Here is a 12,482-nt window from a genome sequence, read left to right on the forward strand (position 1 = left end):
ATAATAATCTTGAATTCTTTTTCCTATCCGCTGCCAGGCTTTTTGGAATTCCTCCTCTATAGACCTCGGGCATGCCTCCTTGAGAAACTGTAGGAAGCTCTGAAGCACCCCCTCTTCCACCCACGTTCCGTGGGCTTCAAATAGGCCTGTTAAGATCGGTAGAAATAACCCATGGCTATTAGCTTGACCCATAATTTTTACTCCTGACTATACTCTCTTAATAGTCCTACGATGTGTTACTCACCACAGGGAGGGTCCTTCACCTTCGTCCCAGATTTTCAGGGTCCCTGTTCGGGCGCCAGATGCCGGGGCCAACCGGCAGCAAACCAGGGTTCGCAGATTGGGGTTCCTGAAATAGGAGACAAGGACTAGGAAGAAAAAGAAGAGAGACAGACACACTAGGTCCGGGATGTCCGCAGTCCAGGCAAAGACTGACTAGACTGCTCGTTTATTTTCCCCTCCCCCTTCTTCCCTCCTCCCCTCCCAGGGAACCTCCAGGTGTTACATTCATATGGTAATTCTCAGGTCATTTACATAGAATAGGGCCAGAAAGCAATAAGACAATATAGCCATCGTCTGATGCAAGTCAAGGTACAGTTTGATTCCACTCTGGCTCCCAACAGCATATATCTACAGAGTTTCTCTCTGGTGTACATTCTTTCCTGTCTTTTAAGGAAATGGGGAAGAATGAAGGTTTTCCCACATTGCTTACATCCATAGAGCTTCTCTCCAGTGTAAGTTCATTAAAGGACCCTGGAAAAGGGGAATGTTTTTTCATATTGTTTACATTCCTAGGATTTCTCTCCAGTGTGAATTCTTTCCTGGGCTTTTAAGGTAAGTAGAGGAAGGGTAGGCTTTCTCACATTGGTTATAACCATTGTGTTTCTCTGCAAGATGAGTTACTTTATGCTCTTGAAGGATACTGGAAACTTCTCTATCTCCCTCTCTTTCTCCCTCTCTCTCTCCCTCCCTTCCTCTCTCTTTCTCTCTGTCTCTCCCTCTCCGCTACCTCTAACTATTCCCTGAAAAGAACCAAGAGAAAAATAGAGTAAGAGATTTATAATGTTCAAATGAACCCCTTTGAGAATCCAAAAGGAATTGTGGACTGAATCATTAGTCTTTACATTTAACAGCAGAGAGCCTATCAATGCCATTTCTTTTTTGTGAGATTGTCTTATTTTCTGACTGTTATAGTAGACCTTGTTCATTATCTCCTTTAGAGCATCTTTAATACTTGACTATCAGATCTGAGTGTTTTACAAATATTGCTTTCATCAAGTCTTTGCTTCTTCTACAGTTTTCCTTTTCTTTGATCCGCTCCTTTTGAATTGCTATGATAAGTTTTTCTCATGCCTAAATTCAAGGCAAGTATGATAGAATGATGTAGCTCTTTATATTGACAAAGAAGTTTAATATGATTTAGTTGTTTATATCAGTTGGGCCAGCTACTTGTCACACATAACATTTCAGTTCAAAACTTTTAACTAAAGAAAAAGGATGAAAGGTGTGATTTTTAAACCATTTTTTTAAAACATGGGTCAATTTCAGAAAGTTCATGATGGTGAATTAGACATGTTATATGTATAGAAAGACGATAATGTATTGAAGAAAAGAGTCCCATGAACTGTTTTTCCTTACAATTCTGTCTTCCTTAGATTTGGCTTCAGACAAAATGACTTGAGATTGCTAATATTACTTGTTACCACTGCAGCAACCCTTCATTTTGGAAACAAGCTTCTGAAAGTGTTATAATTTGAGGTTCAACTGCTTTTCACAAATATCCTCACACATCTGTTGGAGCAAGTACTGTAACACAATTGAATTTCAGAGTTTTTGAGACTTGATTCTTTTCTACTTAAAAGGAAGAAAATTTGGGCCGGGAGCTTGGCCTAGTGGTTGAGTGCTTGCCTAGCATGCACAAAAACCTGGGTTCGATTCCTCGGTACCACATACGTAGAAAAAAGCTGAAAGTGGTGCTGAGGCTCAAGTGGTAGAGCTCTAGCCTTGAGAAAGTTCACGGACAGTGCCCAGGCCCTCAACTCAAGCCCAAGCCTGGCAAAAAAAGGAAGAAAATTTGAGGCAAATAAAAAGAGTTATACTCTTGCACTTTAGTGGGTTTCAAAATGGAGTCAGGAATCAGAAATATCACTATTATATAGATTCAGCTTATGATCAGTAAACTGTAAAATATTATCCTAAACTACCATATACCCAATTCATTACTATGATATGACTTTAGTTTCTTTTTTGTATAAAAAGTACAATATTCTTATGAAACAGGATAAAGAAAGAAAACTGAAATGTGCTTATTGATGGTAGTGCTTTTAGATATTCATTTCATGTAAAAATGTCTCTGAAATGTAGCATTAATTACTAGAATGTTCTCTTGGCTCCCATCATCTCTATTTCCTCTCCTCTTATCCTGTGTTGCTCTGCTCTTTTGCTTTTGGAAGAAGTATTTTCTATTCTGACATGTCTGGAATCACATAAATAGAAACAATCTGTGGTTACTTTTGGCATTTCCTTCCCACTATATTCACCCAGTGAACTTCACGTGCAGTACTATCAATCATGAATAAAAATAATTTTCCTATTTTGGAGTAGTGTGGGGGAGAATGGCAAAATTTTATTTTCTATCATTGACCTCTTATCTGCCATGCAAGTGGCTCACACCTGTAATCCTCGCTACTCAAGAAGTTGAGATCTGAGGATCATGGTTCAAAGCCAGTTTGGACAGAAAAAATACCCATGAAATACTGATCTCCAATTAATCACTCAAAAAGGGGAAGTGGCACTGTAGCTCAAGTGGCAGAGTACTATCCTCAAACACAAAGAGGCACAGCACCTCGGCCCTGAGTTCAAGCCCACAACTGACAAAAAAAAAACAAAAGATGCAGGCATAAGATGATTGGTAACAGAAAATTGTTGAAAATGAGGAAATAATATAATGAAACTATAGCTAGTGTATTTTCAGTGGACTCTGTTTCCAATGTGGTTCTGCATTTGATGTTCTTTTAACCGTTATTTGGCCTTCCACAGCTAAATTTCTTTACAGACACAAGCTGGTGTATTTCAGGTGGAAAGCTGCAGTGCCTCTTGGGTTCCAGATACAAGCATTGTGAACAGTTGTCTGGAGGCATTATGATGGAGATGCAGTCAATGAAATGGAAAACCAACTAGATGAGAAGACTACAGGTCTCATGACCACTACAGAAGGGATTTCCATCCTAAATTAGAGAGCACACTCTTAGGTTAGGTCCCAGTAGTCTTTTGTGCTATGACTCAACAAAGGACTTCACTGAGAGGAGCAGTTTGGGACTTACCTTTACAATGTCTTTGATGGTTACCTGCATGCTCATTGCTGGCTACATCTTTGATACTAAAATTTAACTCTTAGGTTAATGGAGCTGCGCTGTAGTTTATTCTTTACTTTCTTGGGTAAACCAATCTGTATTAGAAATATGCAGTGATTATACCTGAAATGTGTCTTAGCTGGGCACTGGTAGCTCACACCTCTCATCCTAGCTCCTCAGGAGGCTGAGATCTGATGATTGCAGTTCAAACCCAACCTGGGAAGGAAACTCCATGAGACTCTCACTCCAGTAAACTACTCAAAAATCCAGAAGCGGTACTATGGCTCAAGTGATAGAGTGCTCACCTTGAGCAAAAGAAGTTAAGGGACAGCACCCAGGCCCAAAGTTTAAGCCCTAGGATCAGCCAAAAAAAAAAGCTGACACCGATCACCCCTCATACCATAGAGACTTAGGTGATTCATGATTATACATGTAGTACCAGCCTCAGCTCCAGTTTGCACCCAGGTGATGTCTAAACCCAGCCCCTCTTCTTCCTGATGACAACCCAGAGGCTCCCATTCATGACTGTCCAGCCCTGCTAGACCTTAGCCAGCCAACTCACCCTGGCCTGCAAGAACCACATGGCCATGTGTGGATGTCAGCCTCTACAGGGACGGGAGCTGTGTGGTACAAAAATGGAAACTGTGTGGCAAAAGCAGCTGTGACTACCCAGGACAAATTTTACCCCAGGGTACCTCCTCAGCCATTATACCACCTTCCCTAACAACTGAGAATGACTTCAAACTAAACCAATGCTTCCATTAGTTACCACTAAGGGGGGGGGGGATGAACTATCTAACCCAGTCCTGGCCTCTGGCCACCTGGAGTTAAAGCACACCTCTTGCTGGTTCCTCATTGCCCCAGTTGTCTGCTTAATTGGTCAGAAGTTAGCCTCGCTGCCAATTAAGCTTTGCTGACTTTCAAAACCCAGCTCAACTTCCCTTCCTGGCTGAGAGAATCTTTTTGGAAATAGCCAGCTCTAGGCCCACTGTCTTCAATAAAAGACCTTCAAGTTTCTCTGTACATGGCACTCCTCTGTTTTGACTCATGGGGATACAAGAGGAACTGAAGAAGCCTCAAAAAAGGAGCCTGTGTGTTTCCAGAGGCTGAAGTTGTTGTCTTGTTCTTCACAGGATAGAAACAGGGATGCACTCTACACAGTGTCTGGCTGAGATCACCAGAGAGAAAGCATCAAGGAGACAGAAGGTTGGGCCTTCCAGGGAGATTTGAGCTATGATCACAACTAGGTCTGTTTAACTCTAGGCTCTGGGGTTTGCATCAAAAACAGTATTCTGGGGACTGGTGGCTCAAGCCTGTAATTCTGGCTTCTCAGAAGGATGTTATCTGAAGATCACAGTTCAAAACAGCAAAGGGCTGCTTCCTAAAAGCAGAAATGAAACAAACCTAGACTCCCACCACCTCCAACCTCAACTGCAGTTGAGAAATCAGTGGTCACTGGGCTACGATCATCAAACTGTGGGATTTATCCAATAGACTCACCAATTTACAACAATGTTAAGTGTTTTATTTGGTACATAGTTGTAAATAGTTGTGGCCTACTGTATAAATAGCATATCCATCAGTACAAACCCCCAATTTTTTCTATTATCTGTATTGATACGTATAATTATTGGTAACCAGAGTTCCCCCACACACTAGAGAACAAGAACTGTTGAGTCCATCTACCCAACTGTCCCATCATAACTGCTCACCATACTCTTTCCTCAAAAGAGTAGGAGATAAATCTGAAAAGTCAAGATAAACTAAACTGAACTTGTTGGATGCTGGCGGTTCACACCTGTAATCATAGCTACTCAGGAGGCTGAGATCTAAGGATCAAGGTTCAAAGCTAGCCCAGGCAGGAAAGTCCATGAGATTCTTATTTCCTATTAAACCCATCAGAAAACTGGAAGTGGCATTGTGGTAGAGAGCTAGCCTTGAGCTGAAGAGCTCAGGGACAAAACCAGGTCCAAGCCCAGAGTTCAAGCCCGATGACCAACCAAAAAATAAATAAGCCCCCCAAAGCCCCCCAAAACTTAATTGAACTTGATAGGCTTGAAGTTTTAGTTGTTGTTTGGTTTTGTAGTTATTTGGGATTAATTAGAATTGTATTCTTGAAAACTATAGACTTAAACTATCATCTGTGCTTCCAGAGGAAAAAATGATAGTGCCAGTCCCAACTTTTTTTTTGCCAGTCCCAGTGCTTAAACCTAGGGCTTGGGAAAACTGGAAGTGGTGCTATGACTCAAAGTAGAGAACTATCCTTGAGAGAAAAGAGCTCAGAAACCATGGCCGGGCCCAGAGTTCCAGCCCCACCAACCACCACCACCAACGAAAACAATGTTCCTCTCTTCTATTAATAACCCAACATCATCTTATCTCACTTTTCTCCACCTATTCCCAAACTCGTCTACCACCTCTGACCATCTTTCTACCGAGGAGTAAGAGCAGTAATAACAAGAAGTAGAAATTAAAAGTCTTTTGTTGTGTAACAAGCATGATAATGGAAGCTTTATTGAGCGTAACAAAAGTGTTATTGGAATCTATCAAAACAGACATATTGTAAAACCTTTAGGAACTCTAGGCTTACTACATTGAAATTTCTGATTCTGATGTGAAAGGCCAATTTGGTATTGCCCAGGTATCTAGAAGTTGGCCAGGTTCTTGTGCTGTACCAGGCATTCAGATCTCAGTTTGGGACATTCCTGGGTACTCATGAACACCTTCCTCTTTGCCTTCCACAGCATCCTTTGGGCAAACAGTTTCTTTTTGTCACATTTTACATGAGGCTCTGTGATATTCCTTTGCTTTTCTCTTAAAGATTTCTGGCATCACAGTAATCTTTTACTTCTCTTGGGCATTCTTCTTGTTTCTAGGAACAAAGGAGGACTATAGTTTAAAATATTTAAAACAGATGAATTAACTCTGAACCTTAAACCCATTTGTGTGTGTGTGTGTGTGTGTGTACCTGTGTGTGTATGAGTCTGTGAGATAGAGAGAGACACACACACACACACACACAGAGAGAGAGAGAGAGAGAGAGAGAGAGAGAGAGAGAGAGAGAGAGAGAGAGAGAGAGAGAGAGAGAGAGAGAGAGATTCTAAAAGAGTATTGAACTCTTCCTAGATCAGGACTCGTGAAATCTGATATTTCAAAGAATAAGAAAATCAAAGACTCAATCACATTAAGTGAAGTTATCCAGACCCAAAGGAATCTATAGGCTCAATGGTTTCCCTCATTTGTAATAATTAGTACACATCTAGGACTCTCCTAGCAGATGATTACAATAGTGTAAAACCTAGGTACCTAAAGTCATATAGGATGAGACTAAATGAAAGGATCTCTAGGATATGGAAACAAGAGCTTTATCTTGTGTGACTGTTGTTCTTAATGTACTATTTCTCTTTTCTTTTTTGCCCTTTGGTTAATCTCATATTGTTACTGTATCTGACTTCATTGCCTGGTATATTATATATATATATATATATGTTTATTTGTTTATTTGAAATAGGAAAGGGAAGAGGAAAACAAGATGATTGGGAGGAGGTGGGGAGAGGGAAATGGAAACAAAAAAACAAGAAGGGGTATCAATGTGTGAGAAGTAATGCACCTACTAACTGATGAATGTAACTGTAACCCTTCTATACATTATCCCAACAATAAAAGAATATCAAAGACTCAAAGTCAAAAGTCAAATTCCACACAGCATAATCATGCATACATGATATCCGTTAGATTCTATGTAAACATTCTATGATTTGTATACCATTAAAAATCAGCAAAAACCTACTTGCCTCCAACTATGTAAATTATTTTCCCCTACATCTTGCTTGGGTCAATATATTCATTTTTCATACTCAATCATCATTTTCTTGAAAAATAATTCTGTAATCTTTCTGCTAAGTGCTAAGGAGAATATTCCACATTTGTGCTAAGCCTAACAATGGGGAAGTAGAAAGCTTTTGTGTGCTCCTCATTTGTGCCAGATGAGCCCAGTAAATGACTGTGTATCATGAATACCTGGAGCCTCGTTTTTTTTTAGATGAAAAACTCTGAAACAAAACAAAACAAACACTATCCAGCTAGGATATCATGAATTATATATTAAAACATGTTTGGGCATCTTTCATTTTTTTCCTTCTATAAGCCTATTTGGGCAGGAGCTGAACAGGAAGATGTGGCTGAATTTCATTTTTAACCCAGACCTGTGTGACTTCTTTGTGTGTTCAAACATCTAGAGTATCCCATCAGAGCTCTGAGCCAAGGCTCACTGATGTAAACGGCTAAACAGCTGGGTCACATGACATATTTGTCTATGTGTTCCAATAAATATTTTGCTTCTGTAATTTTTAATCTTGGTCTAGAAATATTCAAACAGTGGATAAATAGCAAAACTGTCATCAATGTACTCTCACACACTCAGCAGTGACTGGCATGTGTCACAGTTTGCACATTTCCAGGGGTGCACACACGGGGACTTACCGGGTCTGTATCACAAGGTGGGATGAAATGGTTACATGACACCTATAGATGAGAGGAGGACAGTAAGCGCAGAATCTGAATAGGAGAAACAAATTGATAATTTAAGCTCGCCATCCCTAACATGGACGTTATTTATTACTACTCACTTATCCATCAGGCATTCTAGTGATGGTATGACTGAGAATTTAAAGACAAAGAATAGAGCTCACAAATGTGGCACAGGAAGTTGGAAATAGAGTATAGTAAAATTTACTTATTTCCTTAAAATTCATTGGAAATACATCATCACTTCCAAAAGAATGAGAATAATAAATGTTATTTAGGAAAACTTGTTCTTGTCAAGAACATTGTAATTATGAAATTTTGTAGCTGGGTGCCATAGCTCACTCCTGCAATCCTACTTATTCAGGAGGCTGAGATCTGAGGATTGCAGTTCAAAGCCACCTGGGCACTAAAGTTTGTGAGTTGTTCATTTCCAATTAACCACCAGAAAACTGGAAGTAGCACTGTGACTGGGATATGGCAGTAGCCTTGAGCTAAAGAGCTCAGGGACTACGCCCAGGCCTAGATATTAAGTCCCACAACTGACAACAACAAAAAATGTAGGTCAACAAGTGACACAATTTTATCCATGAAACAAAGTTCAGTTTTTAAGTTTACAGGTCTATAAAATTCTCTGCTGACATTGTAAGCATATGAGTTCAAGAGTGGATGGTAAGCTTGAGATGGTGCAGGACAATCAGGTTCTGTGAGGTGAAATCACGCAGGTAGTAAGCATGGTCAGTGATGTGTCTAGACAGCAGTGTTCATTTCCAAACCAATTCAGATGCAGCTTCCACAGAAAGTTAAAATGCCAATTTCCATATCCTTATGGAGGCAAGTTACACAAAACATAACTTTTCTCACTGTACCTTTGTGCTTTTATTAGTACTCTTCAAAAGAGTTAAAACACAGAATCAAAACAAGTACCTGTTCATCAAGGATCACATGCATAAATACAATATGTGGCCAAAACAGAAAATCATTCAGCTATAAAGAATGAAATAATATCATTTGCAGGAAAGTAGAAGTAGAGCTTATCATGTTAAGCCAAATATACCAGACTGAGAGAATCAAATGTCATTGGTTCTTTCTATCTTGTAAATCTAGACTTTAAAGATGAATAATAGGAATGTACAAGAGGAACTTTTGGGGGAAGGGACAGCAGTGGGGAGTGAGGACATGACAGAAGAAGGTATGGGACATGTATGAAATGCTCTTAAGTATACTATTTGATAACTATGAATGAAACCAGAACAACTGTTGAAATTATTCTGAGAGTGGAGAGCACAGGTATGGAGGATATTGGAAGCACCACTGTAAACAACAAAGACATACCACCACCAACAACAACAAAATAACTGTAGAGATTCAGCATGAGAGCTTGAAGTTTTAAAAAATGCCCAGATCTCCAATTCTATTATGAACACTGAATGGTAGCAATATTAACTGAACACAAAGCAGTCAAACAAGTCAGGATTTCAAAAACTGAAGAACAATCATTCAAATACTGCAAGCCAGTGGAACATATTGAAATGCAACTGACCCTGCTCAGGTACTGGTCCAGGCTCTCAACTGAAGTGTATGCATTTGACGAAGAAGTCACATGGTTTTCTCGAGGAGGGAAACTTCCCTTCAATTCTGCATCATGTGGAAAGTTTTCCATAAAAGAGCCCTCGCTGCTAGGCCTTGTGACAGGAGTATGGGCAAGAGACTGAGTGTGGGCAATCACCAAGGAAATTCCTTCAATGGCCTCCTTCATGCTGTCCACAGTCCTGTGAAGTTTGCCAAGGACAAATACCAGCATTTCGTTAGTCAATAAAGAACGCCTAAGGAACAATTTCCTTTTAGCAAATCAACTTAAAAGTTTCTAGATAATATTCCCAAGAACTAGAAAACATTCAGTCTCATCATCTATCTATATATTATGAGCGGAAACAAGCATTTGTCACTGAATTATAATTCAGTCACAACCTCTGGGACGAATAAGAGCTGAATGCAGGATCAGAAATCATTTTAAAAGCTCTTGAGCAGTTTCTTCCTTTTATCTATCTTCAATGAGGCCTGACAGGACTTGCCCCTTCTGTCTTCCCCTTGCTTTCACACTGAACAAGGAAATATTTTAACCCCTTCTTCATTTCTCCTTTCAGTGCAGTAGAGAAACACCAAAGGCATTTTTTCCATTTTCCCAAGATTAAATGATTATTTAAAAAGCATGCCACACTGTATAGAAATCAACATTCTCTCCCATAATTCTGTGCATCTGGGACTATAGAAATGTCACTGTCCCTGCCTCACATCTTCAAATTAACATTCTCAGGTCATAATAATAAGAGTTCCCACAGGAGACCTTCCAGAAAAACAAGCTATTTCCTTGGCTCATATTTCCCTGTTTTTGCAGCATGTACCAGCAATCTATCCAGGAAGTATACAGTGGGGAGTAAGGAGGGGATCCACCAGCAAGCCTGCAGTTGTTGACAGCCATAAGATTAGATACAAGCATAAAGGGATAGGTCAACATACGGCAAAGAATGCTGTGACAGCTTGGGAATCACTTTTCATTTCATTCATGGTAGAAACCCCACTGTCCAGTGCATAGGTGTTCACGAGGTAGGCCAGGGAGTTACAGAACCACAGAGAAATGATGTCACCTAGGCAGTGAGGAATGAGACCCAAAAAGAATCCCAGCAAGCCCTCTTCCCGAAAGATAGTTATTATGGAGTCATAAAGTCCAAAGTATTTGGATTCTCTGCCAATGGATTGTATCATACATCTCAGAGTGATCACGTGAAGGGGATGTGTAATGAAGGTAGCAGCACAATGAGTCATCATCTCTCGAGTTGTCTCTTTGATAACTTGGTCAAAGGAACATGAGGCTTCTCTATGGAAACTTCCAGTTCCTGTGTCTACGGACCACAGTTCCAAGGGCTCCTGAACACAGTCTTGGGGTTAAGCCTGTGAACAAGCCATGCTTCCTGTTGATGCTTCCAATGTGCTGAGCATAACAAAAGAGACCAGGAAGCTGACGTACTTGCTGCCCAAAAATATTTTGTCCTATTGTTGAAAGAAGAGGCACATATCCCACCCAGATGAGCGACACTAAAGGCATTTTATCTCCAGCCTCCCTCAAGTGGCCACACACAAAAATGCAGCCGCTGAATTGACCAATTCCAGTCTTAGTTTAGAAGACTAACCCTAGTGTCTGTCACCTTGGAGTTAATAGCATTTTTCTGCTACATCCCCATGAGAAATAATTAGGGTAGAATCTTGCAAAAAAAACCAGTTGTATTCAACATTTCTATTTATATCAAATCTGCAAAGGAATTTTACAACAACGTATCTTTCTTAATTACTAACGTTGAATATGTAGCAGATAATTTAAGAGAATAAATTCATCATATAAGAGAGTTAAGTGGGAAAATCCATATAAAGAAAATAATAGTACCCATTTTTGAGTAACATTTTACAAGTTAATTTACTAACAATTATATTCCAAAGTCATAGTACTTATGTCTCATAGCCTACTAATCTCATCAACCATTTCTCTAGAGACACAGTCACTGACCTTGGATTATGTTCTGTCATTCTCATTTTATTACTTACTTGCTGAGTTCATATTGTTGAGTCTCTCTATGGGTTACTCTCTCTACACAGAACTCCTTGGAATGTTGAATCTCTATTTTGTGCATCTCTTGTCCTTGTTTTAGTTGAGAAACTTGAGATTCCAACATTTTAAGCCTGCATTCAATCTGATTTTCTATTAAATTTTCTGAACCCTTTTGAACATGCCCTTGGCTCTAAATCAAATTAAAATACATATTTAAGCATTACAGCATTGGCCATGCAAAGCCCAGAACTTCATGAAAACAGCTACTGTAACAATGATTTCAATGGCTCACTTCTGTAAGCCCAGACAATCAGGAGGCTGAGTTCTGAGGAGCATGCGTGGAAAGCCATCCCAAGCAGAGGAATCGTCTGGCTTTGCTCATCACTTCCACTTACAAACAGTGGCCACACCTTTCCCTTGTGCGTCTGGCCACTCCTATTGAACTTGCAGCAATCTCTGACATTTGGTCCCACCCCTTCCGGTTTCCATAGCCTTTCAAGGCTAAACTCATTTCCCTCATGTACATTTCCAGCCCTTACCTATTTAAGGAGATCATTTATATTTCTATGGTATTTGTTCCTGCCATTGTACTTGTAGACAAACCTACAAAATCCTTTACATGCCGAGGTCTCTTCTGTAGATGGTGTCACATGTTGCTTGTTCATTCTAACTCATGTTGCTCTGAGCAGTGATTTTCTGGTCTCGTGTGTAGGAGGACAAACTTCCTGAAGATGCTGAATATCATTCTTTGTCTGGCTTTCACCCACAATCCCTGACTTTTTTATAGGACTTGCCCCTATTCTGTTTGGTGAGCAGTTTTCTAGAGACCTATTTTTGCCATGGTCTTGTTCTAAAGCTTCTTTCAGACATATATTCAACCGCATTATTTGCAGGGTTGGATATCTAGAGCCTATTCTTGATTGGTTTTTCCATGTTAACCCAGTGCCTGTGAAATAAATTCACCCAGAATCCCTGGCTAATGGGCTCTGACATGAGCACCT

At 40.0% G+C, this 12,482-nt stretch overlaps 1 protein-coding gene and 1 pseudogene across 1 annotated transcript in view; both read right to left on the reverse strand.

Moving 5' to 3' along the window:
• Positions 1–7,645: 7,645 nt before the first annotated feature.
• LOC150039190 (uncharacterized) overlaps positions 7,646–12,482 on the reverse strand; it is a 33,485-nt gene continuing 28,648 nt past the window's right edge. The window contains exons 11-13 of the mRNA XM_090327980.1: positions 11,478–11,671; positions 9,421–9,649; positions 7,646–7,910 (exon numbers count right to left, since the gene is read on the reverse strand). The gene's annotated coding sequence lies outside the window, so the exon portion shown is untranslated. The remainder of the gene's footprint in view (positions 7,911–9,420; positions 9,650–11,477; positions 11,672–12,482) is intronic.
• On the reverse strand, positions 9,838–11,040 carry LOC150039191 (mitochondrial carrier homolog 2 pseudogene; annotated as a pseudogene).

Source organism: Megascapheus bottae, unplaced genomic scaffold, assembly GCF_031878675.1.
Source record: "Megascapheus bottae isolate mThoBot1 unplaced genomic scaffold, mThoBot2.hap1 HAP1_SCAFFOLD_37, whole genome shotgun sequence".
Lineage (NCBI taxonomy): Eukaryota > Metazoa > Chordata > Mammalia > Rodentia > Geomyidae > Megascapheus > Megascapheus bottae.